Here is a 17,015-nt window from a genome sequence, read left to right as displayed (position 1 = left end):
AGGCTTTTGTTTCATTTCGAGACAAGTCCCAGAATTCCGCTCTGATCTTGGGCACTCTCTGTCTCTCAGTTTGTCCTCTGTATAATGCAAATAATAGTTACTAACTTCACAGGATTTCTGGGTGACTCGACTCATTAATTGTTGTCTATGAGATTTTTTTGCTGGAAAGCAATATGAAAGTGCCAAGTTTTACTTATACAATTATTTGTACTTTATACCCTAGTCTACACTTAACAAACTAGTTTAATGTTTGTAAAACAACTTCCAATGGTATACCTATAGTTTCTCTGGAGGTCTTTTTTTAAAAAAAAAAAATAAATACAGTAGTATCACATCTCCTAAAAGCCTTGTTCAGAGAAAGAGATGCTACCAGTAAGGACTCTTTTCATTCCTTAGACTCATAGGTTTTGTACTGATATATTTGGAGCCCTCTGTTTTCATAGCTGCAAGGTCCCAAAGCTCAGTATTTCAGCCTGGTCTTTTCATAGTTTTGCAGAAGATAAAACCAAGTACTATTGTATAGAGCAAGCTGTTAGAGCTTAATTCTTGTTTGAGCTACAAACTATCTTTTAGAAAAACATTTTAAAATTGCTATTGAGAAGGAATCTGCCACAAACCCTAGGAAGTTGCTCACTCCAGTTGGCAAAAATATGCATCCTGATTTCTAGCATGAATTTGTCCAGGTTTCCTACTTTTTTACTTCCTTACATTATTGCTAATTTCATGTCTTTGCTAGATTTAAGAGTCCATCATCAAACCTGTATAATTCCCCAAGGTAACAGCTTAGAGGTTAGGTCCAAATCAATCTTTAGTATTCTCAACCGATAAACTAAGCAGATCGAGCTCTTTGAGTCTTTTACCCTGAAGCATGATTAACAGTCCCCAAGTCATGCTTGTGACTCTTCTCTGAACTTCTTCAACAATATTCCTGAACCATGGACCCCAGAACTGGACAAAATATTCCAGTAATGATTTCATCAGCGCTAAATACAACAACAGTGTAATAACTCTCGACACCTATCTTCATTCATTATTCCTCTGATGCCTATTTATTAAGCTCATATTAGACATTTTGTGCATTGTGTCACATTGGGAAATTATACCCAGATGACTATGAACTCTGATCCCCAACTCTTTTTGAGAAGCATTGCTTTCCAGAACTGAGGATCCACTCTCTAATTACAGGCTGAAATGCTAGCTCTTAGATTTTTAGTTATGTTAAATATACTTGCCATAGTAATCTTGGTACTGTTTGCAAGCGATTTGATTACTCGGTGTTGGTGATGACCCTCTGCACGGACGGTGCCTCCAGTCGCTGTTTTGTTTTCAAACGTGGGCACTGACAGAGCAGCTCTGGTGATCCACCTGGGGCAATGGTCAGTGCTTTAAGGTTCAGCTGATAGAGGAAGACTCTTTCAAAGCACATTCCCATGAGAACAGTATAATTCTCAGCCACAACCTGATAAGATGCATTTCTGAATCCCACATTGATGAGTAAGGAAGGTGATCACCTTTCTTCCACCAGTTATAAATCTTGAAGTTGCTATTGATCAGAAACTATCCAGACCTTTCAAAATAAAGGTACTTAATACCATCTTTTGGTATTGAACTCCACAGTTCAAGAACTTCTGTAAAGACGAATTGGCTTTCCTTTGTTCTACATTAACCTGTCACTGATACTGTATTAATACATGTATTATGAGACCATATACAGAGATGGGGTTAAATAGTTTTAAATTATCTTTGCAATCCTAAAAGTTCCAATTAAATTTCCTCAAACTATCACTTTGGCAAAGTACGCTACATTAATATCAGTGCCAGGGCAAACACCAGTCCTTCTGAATCCCAGCTATTGGTTAGAACATCCTTTCTCACCTCTTAGCCAAAGAAATTAATAATATCATGAGTTTTAATTGAAAAGTAACTCTAAAATTTACAGTTCTGTTAAAAAAAACTCCTAAGCTATAAAGTTTGGTTGAAAGAAAAGTATTTAGCCTTAAAGGTGCTAGATAGAATTACAGATTTTACAGGTATACTGAGTAGGTATACCCAGTCCCATCTTCCTAGTAAGCAGACTGTAGATAATCTCAAGATTTCACTGACTCACTATCCCTCCAACTACTCTCAAATAACATTTGTTAGTAAAAAGCATTAAGTAATGAGAAGAGAGAGAAATCTTCAGTGGGTAGAATATGATAAGTTAATTGTACTTCTTACTAGAAATACCGCATACATGATCCGTGCTTCTTTACTTCCATTTTGTACTTGTTATTTTCCTTGGTGTTATTCAGATGTATTATTTATTTTATACACGTATTATTGTATATATTTGTATTTGTTTATGTGTATATTGCATATATACATATTGTATATATGTAAATATATTTATTATTGTAGTTTGGAGGACAAACAATGCTGGTTTTGCAAAAAGCTCTATAGAAGGACATACTTGCTCCTCTTCAAAAACATGCTCAGAGGAAATGTTGGAGGGTCTGTCAGAACTAGTTACAGCTTCTTCTTTCTCAGCCTGCCTTGTCCTGTCTTGCTTTGCTCCTCAGCTGAAGTTACAACATAAAATAAGTTTGTGAACTCTATATGGTTCTAATTTATGAAGCTGGCTTTAGTCCCTAAGGGACCATATGCCGGCCAGAAATCATCACAATAAAGATACAGTTCATCTTCCCTCTGAATTTCCCAACCTTTCTTTTGCTTAACATGCTTTTTTGGAGAAGACAGAAAGCAGTGGGAACCAGCTCCTCTGGTTTTACACCATTTGACAGTTCCCTTCAGCCAGGGGAATTTTTTACACTGGCATCTGTGACCAGATTCCAAGTTTCTTCACTGTTCAAAGACTGCAAAACAGCTGGGTCAAGGGGCAGAGAGTCTATCCGAATTTATTTTGCTTAAGCTTGAGGTCTGGTCTTGCTTAGCTAACAAGATCTCATTACATCATAGCCCATGCAGCTATGCCTTGCAAAGTGTTCCTTGGACAAGACGGTGAAAAGCAATTAAGAAAACAAAAGGACTAACACAGAGATGGCTCAGGCTAGTTCAAACAGAAGAGATTTTTGCACCCAATACTCAAGTCTTCACTCAAAATTGATAAGAGAGAAAAAACCCCACAAAACAAACAAACAAAAAGGAAACTTAGAATTCTTTAATACTCATAGTTTTAGTTTGTGAGGAACATCCCTTGCTTTACCAGAGAGGCTAGATCCTTTGTTTCATTGTAAAATTTTCCTCTCATGTGCAATGTTCCAGAGAAGTCAAACACAAAACCAACAGTACTACTGCTACACAGATATTTTGTGGACTACCAAACACCATAAATTTTACATCTGAGACTATTGTTTAACAAAACAAAACAGAAAATACTTGCAAATGTGCTGTCAGTACTTTCATACTTGTGTTTTCACACTCGCTTCAGCACATTAATAAAAATCAAGAATAATTACAAGACAGAATCCAGCTAAGCTTTGAACGCAGAATTTTTCTGTGCTGTAATAAAGTGATGCACGCCACATGAATTAGTGGAACAATGTTTTAGAGCAATAGGATGCGTACCCTCAACAGCTATGGCTATGTCTGTTCCCTGGTTACAAATTACTGTTGTCTTCAAATTGTGCTGCAAGATCCATTGTAAACTAACTGAAATGGATTTTTTTACAGTGCATGGTACAAGAAAGTCCTCAACTTTCAAGTGTTAACTGCTATTGAAATAGAAATCTTAAATATTAATAATTATAACACATTTCCTTTAGTAATATTTCCTTTCTGTTTATGAATACATCTTCCCACGTGCAATCCAGTACAGCAGTGTTCCTGAATTTTTAAACTGCCTGAAAGAGCAGCTGTAAGGAACGGTATGGATGGTCCCATTTATCTTCATGGGGTGTTAAGTACCTGGTGATGACAATTCTAACTTCAACACTGCTCATGGATTAGAAGGTCAGACCTAGCAATTGTGATCATGGAGCCTTAAGACCTACACCAGCCAGGCTACGAAATTTTCCTGAATGAATTTTTATTTTAATGATAGTATATTCATAGGAAAACATCCACACTTGCTTTAAATATTTATTGTGATGGGGAACCCCTGACAGCATGTAAGGAATTATTCCAGAATCGTCTTACTGTCCAGAAGAGTCTTACTGTTAAAAATGTTCCTCTGCGCTCTAGTCTGAATTTGTCTCACTGCAGATGTCATCCTTTGGAATCTGTTATACATTGTCTGCTGCAGTGATGACCCCTCTGTGATCAAAACATATTGGTTTGTAGATATTGTGATACATGTTTTTAAATCTGTTTGAATTCTTGTTACTCTTCCATTAGCCTTTTCCAGGTCTTAACCATCTCGCTACAACTGCTGACATACATTCCTTCTGATCACATACTTGCACTGAAGCCTGAGCAAGGATTTTGTTCGGTTGATTATCTGTCGTGATCCCTGTGGGTTTTTAGAAGAGCTGGGTTTTTTCCAACACAGGCCCTTTGTCTCACCCTCAGCCCCTCCCAGCTAATATCGTCTGCACATTTTGCATTCCTTTTTCCCATGTATCATTTTAGCATGTATTTCATTCATTGTTTGGGACTGATATCAGATTGACAAGCCTATCCAGGCTGTCCTGTTTACCACTTAGAAATACAGTTAGAGCTTTTGCATTCTTCCATTCTTTTGGAACGTCCTTTGTTTCCCCAGATTTATTGGAAATCTATATTAATGCTAAAGCAAAAACCTCATCCCACTCTTTTAAGACTCTTGAATATCAATTATCTCTGCCTATTTATTTTAAAATCTGTAGCTTTTGTAACTGCTGCTTATTGTCCTCTTTTGTTGCTCTAGAATTGAAAACTGTTTATTCATCACGTGCTATAATCGAATCATTCTGCATTATCTTTGTAATTTTTAATTGTGTGATCACCTTTTCCTTATATGACTCTGTCCCCTAATTCCATTTTATGGTGGATACAACTCTCTGAGTTAGGAAATTATTACTGATAAGAGTAATCCTCCCTTTAAATCCTATTCATTTTTTAGAAATGGCAATGTTAAATCCCGGTTTTATCAAGCTTGGGTTGAACGTCCTCATTTTAACACAATCTTTCTCCCTCCATTGCTACAGATAGGTACTTAGGGTACTGCCAAATGATATGATTTGATATTCTACAGTGGACACCCCCTGTTCCTCCACTAGGACATTCATGCATTCGTGTTTGTTTGCAATTTGTCATGACTTGGAAACAGATGATGCCATTCTTCTACTCAGTGGGGTAGTTATAGCACTTATTAGCCAAAATAAGTCTTCAGTTCTGGAGGCTAGTTTGTCTCATTCCCCATACTCAATTGAAACACACTAGGGGGATTCAAAGCATCAACACAAATCTCCTGTCTCATCTAACAATTTAAGAAACCTGAAGAGACCACGTCATTCATAAAATAAGTATCTAAGGAAGTGCCTAAAATTCAGTTGTTTGATTACCTTCTTACTTCTGCTTACCTGCTCTACATTTTTCCTAAGGAGGGTACAACATTCATTTTAATAATCCAGTCATGTATATCCATACCCATCAGGTTTCAGGCCAACTAAGACAAACTCATTTCATGAATGAACAGTATCAATTTCTCTTGTTTAGCATCAGGCTCTTCACGGTGATGTACAGTACAGAATTTGGTCTTTCATTTTGCTATCAGTACCTGAATTTTATTCAGAATGAGTGCTTCTGTCCTGGTATGAGGGTTAATTCAATGCTGAAATATCATAGGATAGTTGCTTACATATCCATTAGTATCAGTGTGGGTAGAGCTAAGGGCAGTGCAGGAACTGTTCAGGGTTGTTTTGATGTTTAACTATTATTTTAAAGTTTCTCTACAACATTTCAAGTCCTTTCAAACCCGTCTGCCCAAAAAGAAGCCAAAGCTTAATTCTGAAGAAAAAAAAACAAACAACAAAACCATGCTGGTTTTATATTTTTTGAAATGGCAAACTATTTCCCTATTTGTAGACTTAAGTTACACATTTTAAATAGTCTGTGATAGGCAGACTACTATAACATGAATTGAATTTCATATGAGTATAAAGATCACAAGAGGTACCTTGCTGATTTATTGTTCTTATTTATTAAAGGACCTTTATATTTTGATTTTTTTTTTTCTTTTTGGTCTCCATATACTTTGTAATTGGCTGGTCATAGTCGCAGTGAAACCAACAGTCTTTCTGTAGCTTTCAAGTAACACTTGCATCACGTAAGCTTTCAGGTAATGCTTTTATTAGGCCCAGACCAGCCCCCATTAAAATCCATGAAAAAACTAGCAGATATCTCCTAGAATAATCCCTCTTAAACCTTTATTACAGCAAGTAGCACCAGTTCACCTGTTATACTAAATTCAATAAATTACTGTAAGAACTATGCAGACATATGTGTAGTACAGGTAATTCTTCAAATGGATGCTTACCGCTTTTCCCTTCTTCTGCGTGGATTTGGAGTAGGTCCAAAATAAAGGTTTTCTGTGTATCTGCGTAGTGCAGCACGGTGCTCAGTGGTAGATTTTCAGTAAAGAAGAATGTCAGAATTTTATGTGTGTAGCACCTCTAACTGGAAGAGATTTTTAGGAAGTCAGCATCCATTTAAGTACTTTTAAAGACCAGATTTTCAAGATGCAGCTGTACCCTTTGATAATCGGATTTCTTTAAAAGGTGCTGACTTCTTTAGCATGCACTGGTCACTTGTTTTAGTTCCTAAAGTGGTGGCTTCTTTTGAAAGTCTGACACATAATGGACACTCATCTATGGAAGAATTGTTCCCTTGATGAGAAAATGTCAACCTCTCTCCTATGGCTAAGGTACTCGCTGCCAAGTTTTCAGGAACAAAGCACTCCAGCAAACGCACACAAAATTGTTGGATGGTTGGACTGAGGTAGGAAGGTGCATATGGTTCAAGCAGCTGACTCTGGAACACACTTTCCAAATACTAGATTAAGCTTCAGCTGGAGCCTCATCCTTGGGCATACAGACCACAGGAACTAGCACGCTTCCAGCCTTCAACTGCAATCAGGAACTGTGAATTACTAAAAGGCTTTGGGTGTAGTTGCAGTTTGCTACCGTGAAAAGAAGTGATGTCTAACACCAAAAAATTAGACTGTGTAAATAAAAATGATGCCTTTAAAAATTCTTTTTTTTTTAAAGACTGGGTATAAAATTGTTAAACTGCTTGCCTTCATACAAACGTCCAAGGCTACAGATAGTACTTCTTTTCTTTACAAATAATTTGTTCTAAAAAGTACTGTTTGTCTGAGTCACTTATCCTTGCCTATTGCTTTGCTTTTTGCACAATGAGTAAAATAACTGACAGACTAAAGTGTGGCGCTATGATATCCACTTGTGTTGATGGTGCATGATCCTAAATTTCTCTGATTCTTCTCCTAGCTGCATTGGCTGTGGAGCTGTAGCAATGAAAAAGCAGGTTTTATGTTGAAGGAAAGTGACAAGTCGTATGCTGAGGAAGCAAGTAGGTTTTTGTCACTTATTTGATTATAGTTTTCGTACAAATTTGGAAAACAAGTTACTTTGCTGCTCCTATATCACAGAACTCTGTTATTCACATCTACGAGGCAGTACCTCTAATGCCCTAAGAATACATATTCTAGGGTTGTGTCCCTGCAGCCCTCTGAAATAAACCTAAAAAGGGGGCTTTTTGGTTTAGTGTTTGACTAGTATAAAACTCCCGTATCTAACCATATTGTTAACATCCACAGTCTGCTTTCAATTTACGTCCCAAACCCATGAATTCTACACAAGTGCTTGTGGGTGGAAAGATGACTACTTAATACATGCTAATTTGTGTGTATGACATAGAAATGGTTTCTAAAAAGACAGCTCTGTCCCCTAACCCTAAATACTGACAAAATTTCCAGAATGCCCGGAATGTTGTTACAGATGTGTAAATGTCATGAAACTGAATGTAATTTGGCATCTTTAATGTGGTCCTTGTGTCTCTGTTACCAAAGGAAAGCATTGTCCAGATACAGCTGTAGCTGTTGATTGGTTACTAAATATATTTCCCTAAACGTAAGCATTTTTTTTTTTTTTTTGCTTAAGAAGAAAGAGCTAGAAAATAACTATGTCCTCTTTTGGTATTACGAAGTCATAGTTTAACATCAGTGTTGAAAACTACATTTTGGGGCTGGAAGAGAACAGAATCGATCCTATTTTCTTCTGTGAAGCAGAACCTCGTTTGTTCCCTCCACAGAATTCAGGTTCTGGGAGATGAATTCCTGCTGTGGAAGAGCAAACCATAACCCATGGGCAACTCGTGCATGCCCTGTGAAGACTTCATGGGAAAGTCTATCAGAAGCCTTGTGCAGCCTTACCTCAAAAAGCCCACTCGTTTACTACCGCTCTACCAACCCACACACCTTGTTTGTTCTGAAGGAGGCTGGAGCAGTTCATCTGCAGGTGAAGCTTCCCACTGGGGCACAGCTTGTAGCAGAGGTGCTTCTACACAAGCTTCTACTGAGGGGTGAGAAAGTACTACACCTGGAAGAGGAGAGTGGAAGCAACAGAACACATAAAAGAGAAAAATCTGCCTGTCGGGAAGATTTCTGTCAGCCTTAATGAAAAATTTCTGCAAGTCCCTGTCTTATGTTTTGCTCTGAGGAAATCAAGAAGGAGAAAAACGCAAATAAATGAGCACAAGATAGAAAAGGAAAGGTTGGACTTCAGACCTTGGTGGAACTTGTGAAGATTCATTGTTTTACAGTCAGGACTACATTTCACTTGCTGAGCCTGCTTTTTGACTTACTTGGTTCCTACATGCAATCCCATATAATCCATAACCTTGAGATGGGTATCTGGGCTGCCTGCGCGTCAGGGCAAGGGAGTTGGGAACCTCAGAGTGAAATTCACAGCAGCCAGGGCTCTGAAGTCGCTCGAGGCAATTGCAGAGACAACGTCGCCTTAACCCCAAGAAGGGGTTGCTGTGCCCTCTAATTTTGCCATTCAGAGCCCTGACCCCTCTTTTGGGGTGCTTATATGGTCGGTTTCACAGAAGCGGCAGGTGTTCTCACCCATGGTTTGACACATAACGGTAAAGGGGAGTTGCTGCAATGTCTTTTTTTTTTTTTTTTTTTTTTACACAATAACCAAATTATGATGCTATTCTAATTGGCTTCTAGACCCTCCTTAGGCCTAAGCCATCAGCCACCTCCCAGGACCATGACCGAAGCGCTTGGTTTTGGTCGCTCTGGCGTGGGGCCGCAGTGTCACTTTGCAGAACAGGGGTGGAAGCCTGGATGGAAATAGTGGGAGAAGTGTGGGTGCGCAGCCCAGCGGGTGGGACGCTTACCCAGGAAAGGGGAGCCTTGGGTCAGTTGCTGCTTTAAGGACCGATCGGGCATTTTTCCCAATTACAATTTAATGCTCAGCTGCACAAAGGATGCCTGGTTTTAGGAGGTTGCTAGGCTGAGGAAACTCACCCAGCTTTTCAGCCCAACTGTGACAGTTGTTATTTTGGGTATTTTCAGAAGTGGTATCTTAGGAGCCTAAGGAATTTTACTGGCACCTTATCGATGTTAACTCCTCAGGAGCTAGACAAGGGTTTGGAAGATTGCAGTCTTAGATTTACGTGCCTAAACTTTAGCACCACCTTACAGGTCAGATGCCAAACTTTCCAGAAATTACGAGCTGTTCATAGGACTCACACAGCTACTTGTTTATGTATGTTTGTGATACTGCTCCCCGGGTTATACTTTGGAAACTCACCAAAAGGTTTAGCAGTCTTAAAACTTTCCTCACCTTTGGCTAAATAAGACTTTCATATATGCAACTAATGGTTGGGGACCAGGACCTGAAACGTCAGCATGGCATATTTCTCCAAATCCGGCCACAAAATAGGAAAAGAATTCAGAAAGATGTGTAGGTCATCTTTATATATAGATGCCAAATATAATGTCAAAAATTCTGACACGTTTTTCCAATACAGAAATCGAGTTGAAGATTTGCACAGCTTTTTTTTCCCCATATCAAAGAAATCAGACTGGCACAGTGTAATCCCTCCGTTTCAGTCAGTACTGTTCAGGGCAGCATTTTTTCCAACTCGAGCAAGACAACTTTGAGCACCACGGTTTGTTTTTCTTTCCTCCAGCAATGCTTAATTACTTAATTTTTTTTTTTTTTTTTTTTTTTTTTTTTTTTAGTTTGGTTGCTGCTATAATGTCTGTTGAATAACTTAAAATGAAATTACACTTAGTGACACATATATGAAAGTGTAGGCAGCGCAAACACTGAAATGATCAGGTTTTTTACCAAACGTTCCTAAGTCAGTAATTGGTTGTAATGGCCTAGTTATTTCTCTCAAAGCAGAGAAAGTGTTGCAGGATTTATTTCAATCAGATGAATGTTAAACCGCTTTCTCACCAATTCAGAAACCTTACCTTTTAATGTTGATTCAAAGAGCTTAGTTGACTATGGAGAAGGTAGAGGTTTGTGTTTTTTTTTTCAGGATAACATGAAAATAACACAGTAGACAAAGGAATGCTGAAAGTGTTTATTGCCTGCAGGATAATTCTGCATTTTATGAGGTAGCCTGGAAAGTGGACATATAGCTTTGGAGGAAACGAGTTTCTCTCTTTTCACGTGTCAACAAGCTAAAAGTGGAACTTTCCTTCGCAGTATCAGGAGCTACCGGTAGGATATAGGAAATGGAGTTTCTCTGGGACAAGGAATCAGACAGGGAAACAGGATTTGTATGAGCATATTAAACTGCCACCTTCACCTCGTAGTAGTACTGAGAAATGCCTAGTGCTAATTACAGCTTAAGGACTGTGAGCACCTGCAAAGTGCCAGGCTGAAGACCGGCAAAAAAAGCCATGAATTTCCGCAGTGGAAGAGAAACAACCTGGAAGTTGACTTTTACTGATAAGCACTCCATACAGCAACCAACTCGGTTCAATACTTACCAAACCACACCTGCCTTAAAATAGGAACTGTGATAAAATAATGATAAACGTGATGGTTTTCATGGCAGGATTCTGTGAGGATCCCTGCTTGCCGGTTCCTTGCTCTGAGTAGCAGCTGGCCTCTGAAACACAGGGAGCAGCAGTACCTTGAAAATCGCAAAGGGAACGTCTTCCTTCTTGATCCTTTGGTAACTACGGCAAATGGGCATTTGCAAACCCTTTAACAGAAGAATTTGGAAAGAGCTGAGCTGGGACGGGAGCGCTCACACGGAGCTCTCACAAAAGCAGGTACCAGGTTTACACCGGGTAATATAAACTCATCGTATGATTCCACCAAGGATTTGTTTACAGCTCTCGAAATTCTAAGAGAAATCAGAGGTAGCATTTGGACATGCCAGCTCTTTCTTTTCCCAGGTATTATTGCAAGGTGTGTTATCTATACATTTCTTTTTCAGGAGGCAGCATTGCAGAAGGATGGGCATACAAAATGGAATAAATTTAATCCTACAACTGGAGAGATAAGAGATCTGGGTTTTGGTTTGGTTTTTGGTTTTGGTTTTGTTGGGGTTTGGTTTTGTTGGGGTTTTGTTTTGTTTTGCTTTAATTTAAACTTTGCTTTTGGTTTTTATGAATGCAACCCCCTGAGGCCAAGAAGCACTGTGAAGTGTGGGCGCCCACGCATTTCGAAGAGCGACTGCTTGGGACCATCAGGCACCCGAAACCCCGCTTTGGCCTCGCAGGCGGCAGAGGAGAGACCGCGTTTGCGAAGAGCACCGGCAACCTGCCGCCCGTCACTCGGGAATCTCAAACCACGCCGGGAAACCCACTCTGCCACGCGGGCAGGATTTCCAGGCAGAAGAGGAAAAAGCGAGTTGCCGGCTCTCATTAAGATTTATTATACGTCTGAACTTTTGTAGTCCCGAAGCTTAACGACAGATGGTGGTGTAACTCCACCAATTTTGTAACGTCTCCTTTCGCTTTGATGTTGTAATGCAGCTTCTCCTCGATTTGACTTCGCTTAAAACCAGCGTTTTCTGCTCTTTCCAAAGTGTCTCGGGAGCTGTGCGCGGGGAGGAAGGGGAACGAACCTCTTTAGGAGAGGAGTCTGTTTGTTTTCTCGTTCGCTTTCTAAACAACCCTAATGGAAAATGGCAATCTGATAGACACCTAACGCTCCCAGCTGCTCGGAAAAAATACATTAAATTAATTAAAGGAAGGCGGTTTCAAAGCGGTTTATTTCAAGCGAGAAATACAATACAATCGTGCAGATGAAATCTCGAACCGTAAACAGGAACAAATAAAACGCACCAGCCTTCTTCATTAGAAAGCCAAGCGATCTTTTACACCGTAATCGTCGTTTTAAAAAAAAAAAAAAAAAAAAAAAGGGACTCGGGAAAGCGTGCGTTTGTTTAGCTCCAGTTTTGCGTGGGACCGGCGAGCAGCGCCGAACACTTTAGGCAGCCCAGCGCCGCGGTGGTGTTCCCCGCGCGTTCTCGCCCACGGGGCAGGGAGGGAGGCTGCCGGCGGGGGCCGTTTGCGGGGTGCGTGGATTTCACATCTCCTTCAAACAAAGCGCGGCCCACGCGGGGACGGGACGGGGCCGCGGCAGCGCGGAGGGCGCCCGGCCCGACGGCTGCAGCGACGGCCCGGACCGAGCGGGGTGTGTGTGTGTGTGTGTGTGTGTCTCCGTGTGCCGCCGCTCCCGTCCGTCCGTCTGTCCGTCCGTCCGGGGGACGCCAGCGAAGTCGGCGGTGGCCGCGCCGCCGGCTCTGCCCCCGACAAGTGCGCGGCAACGCCGTCCGTCCGTCCGTCCGTCCGTCCGCCCACCACCGGCGCTCGGCCGCCCGCCGCAGACGGCTCCTCGGGGAGAGAGCCGCCTCTCCCCCCCGCGGCTCGCCTTCCCGACGGGACCGGGCCCGTCCCGGGACGCGGCGGCCCTCCGGTCCGCGCAACCTGCGCCCCCCTCCGCGCCCCGCGCCTTCGCCCGCGGAGCCCGTCGGCGGCCGCAGCCTCCGGGGCTCGATTTCGTTTGCGGGGCGGCGGGGCCGCGGGGCCGGCACCGTCTCCCTGACCCGGCCCGCGGGAGGAGGGCGGCCGCCGGCGGAAAACTTTACGCCGAAGCTCCGCGGGGTGCGGGGCGGGAGTCACCCGCCAACCGTTGCGCTCGCAAGAAAACCCGCACAGCGGCGACGGGGAGCGGGGGGTGGGGTGCGTGGGGGCGAGACCAAAAGACTCGCGAGCAGCAAATAAATATATTTTACGACCACCCATCGGCAGCCGCGAGCCTGCCCCGGCGGTGAACTTTCACCTCGCGAACCCGGCCGCGCCCCATTGGCTGCCCACCGCCCCCGCCGCCGCCGCCTCCGCCGCCGCCCCGGCCCCCGGCCAGGCCCCGGCCCCGCCGCCGCGGGCGGGCAGGAGGCTGAGGCGGCGGGGGGGGGGGGGGGGGGGGGGGGGGGGGGTGGTGGTGTCCCGCCGAGTTGCCGGAGTTGCGGCGGCTCCGCCCTCCGCGGGTAGCGGCTCCCGCCCCGCCCGGTGCCCGAGAAGGGCCGGGCGGGAGTTGTTGCCGCCGCCGCCGCCGCCCGGGAGCGGGCGGTCCGCCCCGCCGCTTGGCCTGGAACGGCGTGCGGCCAAGTGGGTGGGGTGCTCGGGTTTAAGACACGCGGCCGTGGCGGCTGCTGAACGGTGACAGCGGTCACTTCGGAGCCCGCCGCCCTCCCACCGAGCCGCTGCACGGGGAAGCGCCGCGCCGGCACGAGGTGGGCTCCCAAATTCCCCCCACCCGCCTCCCGTGGGTCCCCTCCAACCCCACCCCACGGCACCGGCGACCAGGCAGGAGCGGGGCCGGCCTCCCCCCCCTCTCTGTAGCCACGATGCCGGCGTTTCCCACCCCGTTCTCCCCACTCGGGAATCACTTAAAAAGTGGTTTTTTTTTTCCCTGGGGGAGCGGGGCCGCTTCCCGCAGCCCCGGAGGGGGGGTGGGGGGGGGTGGGGGTTGGTGGTGCTCCTGCACCTTGCTCCGACACGCCGGGGCCTGGCGAAAAGACAAGAAAAAGAAAGTTTCGGGCCCCACGCGTGCCTGCTCGGCGAAGCTGCCGCCGGCGGCCAGGCCTGCCCGCCCCCCCGCCCCGAGAGGCCGCGGTACCCCCGAGGGTTTTGCTGCCAGCAAAGCTGCCGCCAGCCGGCACAACACCCGGCTTTGTTTTCTGCCCGTCTGCCTAAACTCGTTCTGGGTCTTAACGGAGACCGGGGGAGCGGAGCGGCGGGAGGGGAACGGGGCGGGGGGGGGAAGGGGACGGACGGAGGGAGGGAGGGAGGGGGGGGGGTGGGGGGGCAGCCGCCGCCAGCAAACAAACTTCCCCGCCGGTTTGTTTACACGGCAGGTGGACACACCGACCCACGGACCGACCGCTCCGGCGGGGGACCGGCCGGGGGGAGGCGCGGAGCGGAGCGGGGCACGGCCCAGCGCGTCCCGCCGCACTTTTTTTTTTTTTTTTTTTTTTTGTTGCCATCCCCCCCTCCGCTGCTCCCCCGCCCCCCCCCCCCCCCCCCCCCGCGCATTATTAGCACTTCTGTGCAGGCCACTTCGCGATCATGTGAGGGCTCCCTCTTCACTCCCCCTTTCTCCAAAGGAGTCGGTGTGTGCAGCGGCGGGTTTTTTTTTTTTTTTTTTTTTTTCCTTCTTTTTTTTTTTTTTTTTTTTTTTTGCATTCCCAACAAAAACACATACACACAGGCGGCACACTCCGCACACGGGCGGACCCGCACGCCGGGGGAGGGAGCGCGGCGGCGGCACCACCACCACCACCACCACCACCGGCACCGGGCAGCGCCAGCCGGCCGGGAGGGCGCAAGGCACCGCCACCCCCGCTCCGCGCCCCCCAAAACTCCCGCGCCCCCCCCCCCCCCCCCATACCACCCCCCCCCCCTCCCCACGGCCCCCGCGTGTCCCGGCGGCGGCTCCGCCCGCAGAGACTTTGCATGTGCGGCGCGGCTGCGCGCGGCTCCGCTCGCCCTTTTCTCTCGGTGTCAGCTCGCCGGGACGCCCCGCACCGGTGTCTCCTCCCGGTAAGTGCTGCTACCACCCCCCCCCCCCCTCCCGCAACCCGTCCCCTCCTCCTCCCCCCCGGTGTGACTTTGCTACTTCCACCCCCCCCCCCCCACCTCCGCCGCTCACTGACTTGCCGCCGCCGCGGGAAAGTTTGGCCGGGGCGGCCGCCCGAGTGACATGTGTCAGGTCTGCCGGCCCCGGGCCGGGGGGGGGGGGGGGGGGGGGGCACCGCTCCCAAAAATGCACCGCCGCCGGGGTGGGTGGGCTGCTTGTGTCCCGGCCGGAGTTTGGGCTGTGCCTGCCTCAAGCCGGCGGACCGGACCGGACCGGCGGCCGCCCCCCCCCCCCCCCCCCCCCCCCCCAAAAAAAAACCCAAACCAACCCCCCCCCCCCCCCAACCGCCTCCCGGGGCGGCCGCGGCTGGCAGCGTGGGGCCACCCTCCCAACCCGCGCCCCCCCCCCCCCCCCGCGTAATTAAAAACAAACAACCTGTAGCCTCCCCGTACGGGCGAGGCGGGGAGGACTCGGGGCCGGGCTTCCGAGGGAACGTGTACCGGCGAGGCTCGCCTCCCCGTGTGTGTTTTCGTTGCTTTTTTTCCCGTTTTTTTTTTTTCTTTTTTATGTCTTTTTTTTTTTCCCTTTTCCCCGAAACCTCCTCAGCAGACAGCCCGGGTGAAGAAACGTGTCACGTTTCTCCTTTGTGTGCTGCCTGCCTGCCGGAGGGAGAGGCGCGTACCCCCCCCCCAAGCCCCCGCCTCTCCGTCCGCCGGCGCGGAGGGGCCGCCGCCGCCGTCCGCCCCCTCGGGGCGCCCCGCACGGTGCTGCCCGGCGGCGCCCCCGCCGGCGTGGGCGGGGAAGCGCAGGGCCACGGGTGGGGGGGGGGGGGCCCGCCGGGCCTCCTGCCCCTCGTGGGGCTGCGGGGGGAACAGCTTTGCTTCCCCCCCCCCCCCCCCCCCCGCCTCCTTTCGCTCGCACCCCACCACCCAAAGACCAAAAAAAGAAAAAAAAGCAGCCTAAAAAAGTAAGGATTAATAAATAACGACGGTAGAGTTGCCGAGTCCCGCCGGCGGCCTCGGCGGCGGCTTGGTGCCCTTGAAACCTTGAAATTCAAGAGGACGGCGGGAGCTGGAAAGTTTTGAAAGTTTAATTTTTGAGGCGAGGGAGCGAGCCGGTGGCTGTGAGGCGTGCTGGGGGTCCGCTGCTCCGTGTCGGGAGCGCCGGGGCAGAGGAAGGAGGGAAGAGCGAGGCGTCTCGCCCCGCTTCGAGAGCGGGATGCGCGGGCTGCGCAGCTCTCGGCCTCCCTCAACCTGCTGGGAAGCCGTTTGCCACCTCTCCGAGCTCGCCTGGCGAAGGTAAAGACGGTCCGTGAGGCGTTTTTGTGCTCTCTCGCCCGCCGCTGGGCTCTCGTGTCAGGTTGAGGAGGCTGCGGGCCCGTTTCCCAGCGCAGCCCCTGGCCGAGCGTACTGGTGAGCACTGGTGAGCGAGGTCCCGGGATGGGGCTTCTGGCAGAGGGGCAAAGCCTGGGCTGCCGGCAGGCGGTCGGGGCAGGCAGGAAAACACTCGTTTAAAACTTGCGAGAATAGTCCGGACAGAAAGCAGGCTGCTGGTACGTTCTCAGGGGAAAACTAACCTCAGAAATAACCACCCTAAATCTATAGTATCATCCTCCAAGTACGTAAGGAGCTGCAGATGGAGGAACACGCAGTAATCTCAACCTGGGAACCGCTACTGCTGTTAAGAAGCCGTGTTTATGTACTTTTCTTCCAGACAGAAACACGGGAGTTCCCCTTCCAAAGAGGATTTCCTCTGGTCTTTTCGCCGCATAAAAGCCCCTATCCAAAACTCACTCAAGTGAGTGGGAATCTTTCCATTGACATCGGTAGGAATCGCTCCGTTGACTCAATGGGCTTGGATCGGGCCCTTGGAAATTTCGTTACAAATGTGGGACTGGGAAGTTGCACACAGTGTCTGTACACCCACGTTAATTTGTGGCGGGGGGGGGGGGGGGGG

General features: G+C 47.5%; 1 protein-coding gene across 1 annotated transcript in view; it reads left to right on the top strand.

Moving 5' to 3' along the window:
• Positions 1-14,979: 14,979 nt before the first annotated feature.
• Positions 14,980-17,015, top strand: part of FOXP2 (forkhead box P2) — a 436,438-nt gene continuing 434,402 nt past the window's right edge. The window contains exon 1 of the mRNA XM_049814074.1: positions 14,980-15,022. The gene's annotated coding sequence lies outside the window, so the exon portion shown is untranslated. The remainder of the gene's footprint in view (positions 15,023-17,015) is intronic.

The sequence above is a fragment of the Accipiter gentilis genome, chromosome 11 (assembly GCF_929443795.1).
Source record: "Accipiter gentilis chromosome 11, bAccGen1.1, whole genome shotgun sequence".
NCBI classification, from domain to species: domain Eukaryota; kingdom Metazoa; phylum Chordata; class Aves; order Accipitriformes; family Accipitridae; genus Astur; species Astur gentilis.
This window is presented reverse-complemented; position numbering and strand designations above follow the sequence as displayed.